The sequence below is a fragment of the Ursus americanus genome, chromosome 8 (assembly GCF_024610735.1).
Source record: "Ursus americanus isolate L20-20 chromosome 8, mUrsAme1.1.p, whole genome shotgun sequence".
Taxonomy (NCBI): Eukaryota; Metazoa; Chordata; class Mammalia; order Carnivora; family Ursidae; genus Ursus; species Ursus americanus.
Window position 1 is genome coordinate 47,435,229 of NC_142134.1, and position 14,128 is coordinate 47,449,356.

The window sequence follows — 14,128 nt, forward strand, 5'->3', positions numbered from 1 at the left end:
TCGCTGGAATAAGCTGAAGGTGCAATTGCTTCTATAAATAAATACATAAATACCCACACATACATACATATACACATACAGACATTCATATGTACATAGATAAGCAAGCAAATAAATATCTTAGGAATAAGCTGATATCACTGGACCTGAGCAAAAACTGAAGAAAATTATAAACATTGTTTGTTTTAAACTTAAATTTTTAAGGGGAAAAGGGAATATTTTATACTTAAATTATTTCTATAACAAAATAATTGGGTAATTCATATTTCTCAACTTTGAGACTTTGGTTGGGGCATCTGGGTGGCTCAGTCAGTTAAGCGACCGACTCTTGATTTCAGCTCAGGCCCTGGCCTCAGGGTCAGGAGATCCATCAGGACATGGGGCTCCTTGCTGGGCTTAGAGCCTGCTTAAGATTCTCCTTCCATCTCCCTTTGCCCCTACCACTGCTCATGCTCTCAGTTCTCTCTCTCTCTAAAAAAAAATTTTAAAAACCAGCATTTGAATAAAAATGTCTATTTCTTTTCAATTCATGTAAAAACACATGAAGTAAGGCGTATCCCACCTAACTGCTGATATCAGTGAGAGTCCAAATCCACAGAGCCATGCATGGCATCTGGTTTTTGCATTAAAATCAGGCAATTGTGATCTAATTCTGATTTCTTCTTCTATTCTCTCTTCTTTTCTTAAACTGTTACTTCCAAAGTTGAGTTTTTATCACTTCCAATTTTGGTTTTCTTTGTAGTAAAAACCCCTCTGAATGCTCCCCTCTGCCCACTATGAAAAAGGATAAACATTCTCAAAATGATCTGGCTGTAACTAGGTAAATTCAAATCAAGAGACAGGAGGCTTACTTGCATTTTCCAAGCTTAAATTACCAATACACACACACACACACACACACACACACACACACACACACACCCTTTATCTGAATCCATTAGTGAATTTTCTTTAATTCAGATGAGAGAAATAGTGAATCTTTGATACAATCAAAACATCAGGTATTGGCTACATTAAAAACAAAAATGCATTAAAATGCATTCTACTAAATCTAATACAGTTCATATGAAATTATTAAAGTAAAAATTACATTACCCAAAGAATATTAATTTTTTGACTTCTACAAATTAAAATCCCATTTTTAAATAAATTCTCAAAAAATAATATATGTTGTAAGGAAATATGTCTAATAACATTCTTACAATGAGGATATATAATATGCACCAAACTTGAGGATTAATAGTGAGACAGAAACTCCACACAATCCACATTGTCTTTACCACATTTTCTCATAAAATTAGAGCTCCTTTCTCAACAAATTCTGCTTTTACCTTGCACCTCCATTAGTGTATGGTTATCACCTACTGATTTCCAGGGGGCTACAATCTGAGCATACAAATATCTCCCCTAAATGCGAACATTTAAAAAAACTTCTTGTCAAAATAAGGCAAAACTCATTTTAGAATAAAATAAATTTCATAGAGTCAAGAAAGACTTACTGTTATATGTGTCATCTTTAAGAGGGGGAAAATATCTCTAAACAAACCACAGACTTATGCAAAAACTTTAGTGGCACAAAGCAATGCTTTATTTCCTAATTGCTATTGTTACTGTGATTCTATATTCATTTGCATTAATTGCTAAAGCTTTCCAAATAGAAAAATACACAAGAACTCCATGTTTACTATCTAAAAAATCAAAAAATTAAAATTAAAATATAAACCATTCTCAATCTCACCACCTAGAACTGTTACTATAGTTAACATTTTATATAAATTAAAGAGATGGGTTTTCTGTTTTGTTTCTGTTATTTTTATTCAAGTATAATTAACATGGGTGTTAAGTTAGTTTTGGGTGCATGATGTAATGATTTAACAATTCTATACATTTCTCAGTGCTCATCAAGATAAGCCTACTGGTAATCTCGCTTACCTATTTTACCCATCCCTCCACCCACTCCCCCTCTTGCAACCATCAGTTTGTTCTCTGTATTTAAGATTCTGTTTTTTGTTTGTCTCTTTTTTCTTTGTTTGTTCATTTCTTTTTTTAGTTTCTACATAGATGGCCAACAGATACCTGAAAAGATGCTCAACATCACTAATCATCAGGAAAATGAAAAATTAAAACCACAATGAGACATCACTTTACACCTGTTAGAATAGCTAAAAGCAAAAACATAAGTATTGGTGAGGATGTGGAGTAAAGGAAAACCCTCATGCAATGTTGGAGTGAATGCAAATTGGTGTAGCCATTACAGGAAAGAGTATGGACATTCGTCAAAAAATTAAAAATAGAACTACCATATGATCCACTAATTCGTCTACTGGGTATTTACCCAAAGAAGATGGAAACACTAATACCAAAAGATACATACACCTCTATGTTTGTTGCAATGTTATTTACGATAGCCAGGATATGAAAGTAACCCAACTGTCCACTGAAAGATAATTGGATAAAGATGTGATACACACACGCACACACACACACACACAGGAATATTACTCAGCCATAAAAATGAAATCTTTCATTTGTGACAACATAGATTGACATACAGGGTATAATGCTAAGTGAAATAGAGAAAGACAAATACTGTAAGATTTCACTCAACTGTGGAGATGGTTTGGTTTTTTGTTTTGTTTTGTTTTCTGAGTCTTGAGATCTAGGTAAGCCAGCTTTGGACCTGTTGACGTCTGTGAGTTGCTCTAAAGCACTGTTGTAATTCTCATGATCATCTTTGTCTTGATTCCATACGCCATATAATACTTTGTTCTAAAATTTCATTTCTATTCTGTAATCTACCAATCCATATTTGAAAGTTAGGTCTCCACATAAAATATAATTCACTAAGAAAAGTTTGAGTTCAGTAGATCTCTCAAAGAATCTGTGCATGCTGCAGAGAGAGGAGTTGTGGAATAGGCAGCTAAAGGTATTTTTTATTTTAGCAATGCAAACTAATTTAATGTCGATATTATGTACTTACTTTTATTAAAGTTCTTTGGGAGACAAAGAATAGTACCAGGCATTTAATAAATGCCAGTTTCATGGTTTAATTTTTATTTTGGTCATGTCACACCTGGGGGTTCTCCTTCCAGGTGATCCCCCCCCTCCCCTAGCCTAAGTGCCTGTCCCATGCTCGTATGTTCCCAAATGTTTGTCTGACTTCATATAATTCCTTTTCCATCCAAAATGAAGACTTTACATTGTGAAGAGTTTGGCTCTTTTCTTTTATCCTCTTTGCTTTTTGTCAATTACAAGTCCTTCACATTTCCTTCTTCTGCAGTATTAGATTCATGCAAAGATCTTTCTCAGTCTTCTTGACTAACAGAAATTTCTTTATCAGCTATTAAAACTTTTTACAGTTGTTATCATGCATTACATGTAAAAACAGGATCTTACTGTATGTTCTTATATGTAATCTAGTTTTTTTTTAATTTAAGCATATCTTTGAATCTTTTCCCACAACTATATTTCTACAAAATCATAATAGGACTTACAGCCAGCAAGAGGTAAAGACAATCATGAATGTGAAGTTTTCTTGAAATCAAGAGTTTTATTCTGGACATCACTAACAGTTTTATAAAGATAAGAAAACATTCACCCAAGTGTGAATGAGCTTCATATCTATAGATACCTTTATCTAAAAGGTTTACAGTTGTTTTAAAATGTATTTATTATCATAAAACAGTATGTGAAACAGGCCACCACATCTAAAACCAGTGTTTAGTATTGGCTTTGACTTTCACAGGATTGTATGTAGACCCATTTTTTTTCATGCTTGCCCTTTTTATACACAAACAAAGGGGTTTATATGGAAATGACATACCCTTCATAATTCTTTTACATTCAGTAGTATTCATTAATTACAAACAAGTTGTTTGCATGAATGGCATTGAAAAAATACATAAAACACATCAAAACCACAATGAGATACCACCTCACAGCAGTCAGAATGGCTAAAACTAATAAGTCAGCATACAACAAATGTTGGCAAGGATTTGGAGAATGGGACATCCCACTACTGGTGGGAATGCAAGCTGGTACAGCCACTTTGGAAAACAGTATGGAGTTCCTCAAAAAGTTAAAAATAGAGCTACCCTACCACCCAGCAATTGCACTACTAGGTAGTTTGCCCAAAGGATACAAACACAGTGATCCGAAGGGGCACCTGCACCCCAATATTTACTGCAGCAATGTCCACAATAGACAAACTATGGAAAGATCCCAGATGTCCAACCCAGATGAATGGATAAGGAAGATGTGGTAAATATATATACAATGGAACATTACTCTGCCATCAAAAAATGAAATCTTACCATTTGCAACAACGTGGATGGAACTAGAGGGTCTTATGCTAAGCAAAATAAGTCCATCAGAGAAATTATCATATTATTTCACTCATATGTGGAATTTAAGAAACAAACCAGAGGATCATAGGGGAAGAGAAAGAAAAATAAAATAAGATGAAATCAGAGAGGGAGACAAACTATAAGAGGCTCTTAACTATGGGAAACAAACTGAGGGTTGCTGGAGGGGAGGGGAGTGGGGGGATGGGGTAACTGGGTGATGGGCATTAAGGAGGGCACATGATGTAATGAGCACTGGTGTTATATGCAACTGATGAATCCCTGAACTCTACCTCTAAAACTAATAATACATTATATGTTAATTAATCTAATTTAAATAAAATAAAATTTATAAATAATAAAACACTTCATTTAGGTTAAGTTCCTTCTGACTTATCCTTTGCCAAAGCTGCCATTACTTGGAGAAGAGAACAATAACTGCTATGCAAATCTATTTCCTGTAACAAAATCATGCAGTTTGAAGTATGACAATTTTCAGACCCAGTGGATAATGCCCCTCAGTCTAGATAATCATCATTTTGTACAAGCTGATAAGAGCGTGATCTCTGTTCTTAAAAGGCCTGATTAACACAGATAACAATAATACTTAAAAAACTTAAGGCTTATTGGATATAATTTTGTTTGAATTCACCTTTCTTTGGTTCAGAAACTTTCATAATCCATTTTATTCCTGTATCAGTCAGGAATACTACTAGTATGAGTTTACTGTCACTATCTTATACTATTTTTTTTCATGGTTTCTATTTAGATGATAACAGCTCCTTATTAACAAGTGCTTATTTATTTTAATGTTGTTCAGCATTGGTGAGTGACATAAGCAACAAGTCAAGCATGTTCTATATTTACATCATAGAATATAAAGCAAAATGTTTGATTAAATTACTAATACTTCCATACACAATTTAGCCACATAGTAAGAATATACACCCTTAACAAGTGAAGGTAAGTAAATAAAAATATTTTCTCTCTCTTGAATCACTGAAACAGTAAGATTTAGTTCAGACTGATTGTTTTGGCAAAAAGTAAGATGAAAAATACCTACTGGCATCAGAATGTCTGAAGTGAAACAGAGCAGGCTGACTGTATCAAATTGGTATTTGGAAAATTATTTTTTTAATTAAATTGCAATGTTTAACATAAGGTCATTTAGTGTTTCAAAATGTATGAATGGAAAGACCTTTTTATAATCACTGAAAATAAGTTTATCAGGCAGGATAGGCAGTATCAAAACAATCCTGATTATCTCTGTGGTTCGACATAACAAATATTTAATTCTCATTCATATTACATATCAACCATAGACCAATTTTGTTCCTCCTGTTTCCATCTTTACTCTAGGACTGAAGGTGATGATAAGACATTATCAGGAAGATGATCATGACTGTGGAAGAAGGAAAAGAGTTCTGGGGGATCTTGCAAAGACAATTAAATACCCCAGATTGAAAGCAATACATACCACCTCTGGGATCACTCACTGACCAGAAGTAGTCACAAGGCCTCACTTAACCACAAAGGGACAAGAAAGCTCAACTCAGTCTACTATCTAGAAGGGTATGGATAACCAGAATTAATGGGTAGGTAAGTGGATAATTCATTACCGTTAAATTACACCTGTAACCACAGGGTTGCTGAGAATGGTTCATAAATGTTTACAAGAGTTGGTTTTGCATATTTTTTCTCCACTCCTTATTTGGTGATATCACTTTGGAAGCTTGGGTATTTACACCATACATACCAGCAAAAACTATAAATTAGAGCTTTTTTCTCCTACGCCCCCCATAGCCAATAGTTAAACATTTACATCACATCAGTGAGTATAACTTTATGAAGACAAAGAAAAAAATGCTTATTTTCAGAGGTGAGCTAGTAATATTTGTAGCATCTTACAAATTACATTAGAACATGGTAAGTCACAGACAAATCCATTATTCAGTTTCTTAGTTTTAACTATATTCAACTACTTCAAAGTTATTTTCCCTAGAAATATACTTCATTAAGTTAAAACAAATATATATATATAAATTGTTTATAATTTCCTGCTACTGACATTTTATTTTTATTAAATATCCTCTGGCCAAAGAAAATATAGACTAGACAAGTTAAACAGTCATGGAAGACTTTAAAACTACCACCATGGGGGAGAGAAAATGAACTCAGTTTTACAGAAACAAAATGTTGCTGGGTTTTCTAGTGCTGTTGTAAGCCAGTGAAAAAAGCACTGGAGGATGTTGAGTGGGAAGAGGGAAGTTGGTCAATGCAATTGGGCCACCTGTGTTTGCCAATTGGCATTTATCAGGTTAGGTCCCCACTATTCCTCAGAGACAGAGAAATGGGCCTATCTTCTTTGATGATTACAACAAAAAAGATGGCTCCCAAGTCCTTGAGAAAGAACTTCCTGGGCTGTTAAATTCTCAAGAGCTTGGTAGAATGTTTACATATCAAAGGGGCAGAAAAAGAATTCATGATTACAAGTTTTCTAAAGTAAATGCTCTAAGAAAAGGGAGGTTAGGCGCTTAAAGTCAGAGACAACTGCATAAAGTTTAATCAAGCCAAGGGTAATTTTTAAAACCTTCATGGTCATTCCCAGTAATTTAATATGATGTAACCAATGAGTGCAGTGTTAGTCAATAGTCTCATAAATTTCATTTAATTATTTTTTGCATAAGCCACTACTCCATCACTTTTCCATATTCATTTGTCATTCTCATGTATAAGATCACATTTGCAAGTTGGTTCAGTAGGAAGGAAAGTAAATATTGCAGCACTGGAAAACATTAGAATTAAATGTCTCCCAAAAATCACATCTCTAAACAAAGCAGTACTTTAGTTCTGATGTTTCTGTAGACTGAATATTTGTGCATCCTCAAAATTTGTATATTGAAATCCTAATACCCACTGTAATTGTATTTAGAAGTGGAGTCTTTGAGAGGGGATTAGGTAATAAGGGTGGAGCTCTAATAAATGGGTTCATTGCCCTTATTAAAGAGAGTCCAGAGAGATCCCTCGACCTTTCCACCATGCACAGATATCAGCAAAAAGATGGTTGTCTAGGAACCAGGAAGCAGGTTCTCACCAGACACCGTATTGGCTGGCACCTTGATCTTGGTTTTCCCAGCCTCTAGAACTATCAGAAATAAATTTCTGTTCTTTATAAGGTTCCTGGTCTGTGGTATTCATTTATATCAGCTTGAATGAACTAAAACAGAAACTGGTACTGAGTGATGGGGTTGCTGTTAACACAAATACCTAAAAAAAATAAAAGCTGCTTTGGAAATGGGCAATGCGTAGAGACTGGAGGAGTTTTGAGGTACCTGCTAGAAAAAGCTTACATTGCTGTGAATGGACACTTAAAGGTGATTCTGATGAGAACTCAGATAAGAGAAAGCTTCAACTTCATAGAGAACATCTAAGTAATTTTCAACAATCTAAGACTATGAACGGTAAAGATCATTCTGATGAGGTCTCAGAGATGAGGAACATGATATATGTAGATAGATATAAAATGGCAAAGAATTTGGCTCAATTGTGTTTGTGTTCTAGTGTTTTGTAGAAGACAGAACTTGTGAGCAATGCAATTTGATACTTAGCTAAAGCCATTTCTAAGCAAAGTGTTGAAGGTGTGGATTGACTTTGCCTGACTGTTAATAATAAAATGCAAAAAAAAAAAACAGCAATGATTTACAGATGGAATTGTTCATCAGAAAGGAAGCAGAACTTAAAGATTTGGAAAATTCTCAGCTTATCTATATTGCAAAAAATAACACTAAGGATAATAATGCCAAGGATCCTTTGATGAGATTAGTATGAATTCCCTATTTCAACAGAAACCAGAACCCCTATCTCTCTAAGATGATAGAAAAATGGCCCTGAAAGTCACCAAAGTTGCCACTCTCATCACAGGCCCAGAGTGCAAGCACCAAGGAAGCAAAATGATTTCAAAGGGGTGGGGAGCGCTGCCAGCGCCTATGGAATCTCAGCGAACTTGACCTGGCACTGCCTCACATCACATGCTCCCTATTCTATGGTTCTATGCTCCTTAGCCACTCCAGATGAGGATCTTGCAGGCCCTGGTGTGGCACAGGCCACAGTGGCCACTGACCTGGAGAGTGCAAGCAGTAACCATCATCTGCTTCAAGGTGGCACTATTCCTCCACCAAGCAAAGTACATGAGCCCTGTTGGCATGGCTGCCTCCATCCTGGATTTAAGGATAGAACTTCCTGGAACCATAGGTGTGCAACTCAGGCACAGAGCTGCTGACAAATGGGATCACTTCAGAGAAACATCACAGGGATGGGCCTAGGAATACAGTCACTATGGGGGCAGAGCCACCCAAAGCTATGGGTCAGGGCTGCACTGCATGCTGTGGGATCTGGACTGCCACTACAGTGTGTCCTGAAGGTGAAACCTCTGTCCCAGTGGGCTTGGAAAGCAGAGCATCAAGACAAAGAGAATTATTCTTGAGCCTTAAAGTTCTCCATTAGGTTGTAGACTTAGAGGGAGCTGTCACGCTTTTTTTTTTCCTTATTTGTTTCTTTTCGAATGGGAATGTCTATCCTATGTCTGTCACGTCATTGTATTTTGAAAGCACATTACTTGTTTGGGTGCACAGGCTCACAAATGGAAAGCAATTTGCTTCAGAACAAATTATGCCTTGAATCTCACCCATATCTGATTTAGAGACTATTTAGATCAGACTTTGGACTTAGACTTTAAAGTTAATACTGGAATGAGTTAAGACTTTTCTCTTGGGATAAGATCAATGTATTTTACATGCAAGAAGGACATTAATTTGGAGGACCAGGGGTGGGATGCTACAGATTAAATGTTTGTGTCACTGCAAAATTCATGTATTGGAATCCTAATACCCAATATGATATAGTATTTGCAGGTGGGGCCTTTGGGAAGTGATTAGGTCATGAGTGTGGAGCTCTCATCGACGGGATTGTGCCTTACAAAAGAGAGTTCAGAGAGCTTCTTTGTCCCTTCCGCCATATGACAAGATAGTGAAAAGATGGCCTCTATGAACCAGGAAGCAAATTCTCACCAGAAACCAAATCTGCTAAAAAATTAATGATGGACTTCCCCAACTCCACAACTATGAAAAATAAACTTCTATTGTTCATAAGCCACCCAATTTCTGATATTCTGTTACAGTAGCCCAAATGCCCCAAGACAGATGTTGAGATATGCCTTTACCATGATTATATGTCATGAGTTAGTTAAGAATAATAATTAATGGCACCTATGTTGTACAATGTTTATTTTAAAATATAAATTGGAAAAAGTAGAAAAGTTGAGTTGAAAGTTGAGCTGAAAATTTATTTGCAAGTTAAAAGGGCTGATAAAAGCCAAGGAAACCTTGAAGAATAGGTGCTGATAAAGACAATGACATATGAATAGAAACAGTACCATACACACATGGTCACTTGTTACATGACAGAGGTGGCACTAGAAATCACTGACAAAAAGTATACTTCCAAATAAAAAGCTTCTTAGAATACTGAATATCCATATATGGTATCCTACCTTATACCATATATAAATAACCTGTTCCTTGTGCATCAGAGTTCTAAATGTGAAGGGCAAAATTATGACTATTTTAGAGGATAATAAAGAATATCTTCATAATTTCAGGGTAAGAAATGATTTCTTAAAACAAAATTCATTACTAATTATAAAAGATTAAAGTATTCAATAGTACTACAAAATCATTCTTCTATAAAGACAATGTAGAAAACACTGAGTGTGAACAACTGCTTGCAACACACTTAACAAAAAAACTGATATTTAAAACATATTGAAAACTCCTACATTTAATTAGAAAAGGGAGAGAGAACACACTTAAAAATAGGCAGAAGTATTAAATGACCACTTCACAAAAGAGCAAATCCAATTCAAAAATTAACAAAAGATGTCAACCAGTTAGCAAAAGTTCAAATTAAAATCACAAAGTAAATCTCTTACACACATATCAAGTGCAGAAAAAAATTTAAATTATAATTTTGCTACAACATAGAGCAAGGAGAACACTCATATACTATTGTAAGTATAAAATGTTATTGCCACTTTGGAAACTGTTTGAAGTCATCTAATAAATTTGCATTCTTACATACCTTACAACCTATCAATTTCAGTCATAAATTTATACCTTAGGTAAATTCTTGTACATTTGCACTAGGATATATATACAAAAACATATATAACTGCATTATTTGGGTTTTTTTAAAGATTTTATTTATTTGAGAGAGAGCGAGCCCGTGCTCACATGAGCAGGGGAGAGGGACAGAAGGACAAGCAGACTCTCCACTGACTGGGAAGCACAATGCGGGGCTCCATCCCGGGACCCTGAGATCATGAGCTGAGCTGAAGTCAGGTACTTAACTGACTGACCCATCCAGGGACCCCTGTAACTGCATTATTTGTTATAGGAGAAGCAGGAAACAATTTATCTCCATCAATAGCAGAATGGGCAAACATGCTATTTTATACTATGAAATAGTCAAATGATGCATATCAATATGATTGAGTACAGTACATGGAGCCAGATTAAATAGATTCATATCTGAGTTCCATCAATAATGAACTCAGACTGATATTATATTTAATAATATCTAAAGACAATATGAGTGATACCATCATTGTTAAAACAATAAAGTTGAATGAAAGACAGTTGTATAACAGCATAAATAGCTCTAATAAATAAGACATAGCAAAGGAAGACAAACATTATTGTATATGGTGTAATTCCATTTGTATAAACTTCAGAGACAGAAAAACTATATAATGGGGATATATACAATAAATCTAAAACAAATTAAAAATAAAATGTAATCCAAATGTCAACATAGTGATTACTTTAAGGCTTGGTAGGCAGATGTGATCATAAAAAACAGCATCAGGGTGGGGTACCTGGGTGGCTCAGTCAGTTAAGTGTCTGATTTTGGCTCAGGTCCTGATCTCTGGGTCCTGGGACTGAGGTCTACAGTGAGGCCCACCTGGAGCCCATATGGAGCCCATGTGGAGCCCCACACCAAGCCCCGCCTCGGGCTCCACCTCAGCAGAGAGTCTGCTTGTCCCTCTGCACCAACCCCCATGCTCGTGCGCTCTCTCTCTCATAAATAAAATCTTAAAAAAAAAAAAAAAGCATCAGAGCTATTAGAAAGTTATTAATTTGTGAATTTCATGGTATGTACATGGTTGTTTTTATATTGCACTTTAAGCTGTTCATTTAGATTTTATTCACTATTCTACACATATATCTCACAATCAAAATAAATATATAGATAAAATTAACTAGAACAAATGTGAGGGTTTTTTCTATAATAACAAGATAGAAACTTACCTCTCAAATGGCAGAGGAAAGAAAGGTCAGTCAGAAATTAGGTATATGTGACATGTGATTAGCTGGGTTCAGATAAGGATGGGAAGGAACATTATTTCTGATTTAATTATTGTGTTTTATAGATGTAGTGAATATAGTTATGGTTGCCTTTAGTGAGATGTTTCAGATTTAGAATTTGTTTTCTTTTGACGGTAATGGTCTTTCCATGAATCCTTTATTCTACTTAGCCTGGAAAGTTTGCTTGTGAAGTACAGGTAACATAAAGTAAATGCTATGCTCATTATAAAAATATCCATTGTGTGAAGACATCATTTTTAAAAAGAAGACAGCTTGTTTCAATGGGAAGTTTATGTGCGTACTAATTATCTAAATGTTACTACCTGAAGCTCGTTTTATAATTGTGAATGTCTTACACAGTAAAACAGTACCCAACTGAGTTGGGAACTGAAATTATTTTGAGCCTATAGTTTGGTCATGAGCCAGGTGAATTTTGGCTAGTATTCAGAGATGCTTCATCCAGCACTATTCTCAAATCATTCGAATTAGGCTTTTCTTACCATCCTTGAGTATATCTGGATGGCACCAGACAGACACTTTAAATTTGGCTTTTTGGGGAGCCTGGGTGGCTCAGTCAGTTAAGCATCTGCCTTCAGCTCAGGTCATGATCTCGGGGTCCTGGAATCAAGCCCCGCATTGGGCTCCCTGCTCAGTGGGGAGCCTGCTTCTCCTCCCTCTGCCCCTCACCCTACTGGTGCTCTTTCTCTTGCTCTCTCTCTCTCAAATAAATAGTAAATAAAATCTTTAAATTTGGCTTTTTAATATTTTTATATTATGTATACCAATATTCTGGTGATTTTTAAAATACTGATTTGGATATAAATTCTGAAATAAAAATCCTATTTTTCAGGGGCTGTTACTCCAGAGTTCAGGGTGTTATACAAAAAATACAGTAATAGCTCTTGAATTCTTACAAAAAGGGAAGGAACATTTATATTGCTTTAATGTAAGTAGACTCACAAGTTTAAATTTAGTCTATGTTCATATGACTGTTAAAGATATCACTACCACCACAAATGAATAATTATTTTTTATCTAATATACTCCTAAGTCAATTTATTGTGATAGTTGAAAGTTTTAGAAGCTAAAGACAAGTACCATGATTTCATTCATATGTGGAATTTAAGAATATGGGGGTGGGGAGCAAAGAAAGTTTTAGAAGCCCTGAAACAGTGTCTCTCAATACACAAATTGAAAACTTTTTCCTTGGTGGTAAAAGGAAATAAAAAAAATTAGAAGGTATAAGCTTAGAATTTGTGATTGTGCTGTGAGCCTGAAAATTTCTCTGAACCAAATAGTGATCATGAGTATCAAAGGGAGGAAAGAATGAAATAATTGTTTTCACGGTATTTTGAGGGATACTGAAGATAGTATGGTTCAAAAATCTTCCTCTTAAAAAACTTAAGCCTCCAAAAGGATAAAAATTTGTCCAAGATAGTTATTAATTAATCAGGACCAGAATATGAGTGTGCTAGTTCTGAATTTATAGCTTTCTTTGACAACATATTATTGAAAATTGCATTTATTTTATGAAGATATGTAGTTATTTTCCAGTAGTAACATTTTTTTTTTCCTTAGCTTCCTTTGCTCTTTTCTTTAGAAGTATTTTTTTCTGGAATACAATATGAATTGAAATATCATTTTAACATTATATAAAATGTTATATAAATGAGACGTCACAACCAAAGATTCTATTCTAAACCCAGACTTGATAGCCATACGGAAATAGCATGATGACTCATCACCAGTGGCTCTCCAAAAAGACTAGGAACCTATTTAAAAGTTAATAAAAATTCTTCTCCATATTCTCATTAGTCTTGGCTGACAGTCTCAATCACAATTCCATACAGACTAAAATAGAATCATGAAAATTTCAAAGGCTGCACAACCAGAGATAAAATCTACCAATGCTGACAGCCAAGCCTGTGAGCTTGCAACATTTATTGAGTGCCTACTATGGGACAGATGTTGAAACCCCATGACAGTAATGAATAAAACCAAATCTCCCTCTTACCTCCCCCCAAAAAGAAAACTTTCATAGTCTAGAGAGGGAGAATAATAGCTAACACCTGCTGAATTCTTACAAGTTACCAGTTGGCATCATCTCTATCACCTTATTTCATGCTCACTCGATGGTATATATTTTTCTTCACATTTTACTGATGAAGAAATTGAAGTACAGATCATTTAACTGAATTTTGCTCAAGTCAATATGCCATTCTAATTTTTTTTAGCTTATGTATTTCCCACAGGCTAAAGATAGTTAAATATAAAATTATAATCAGCTCTCGAGATGTTACTTCCTGTATTTTATATTTGGAAATCGTGAGAATTATTTCTCTTTCTCAACAAAAACTATCAACT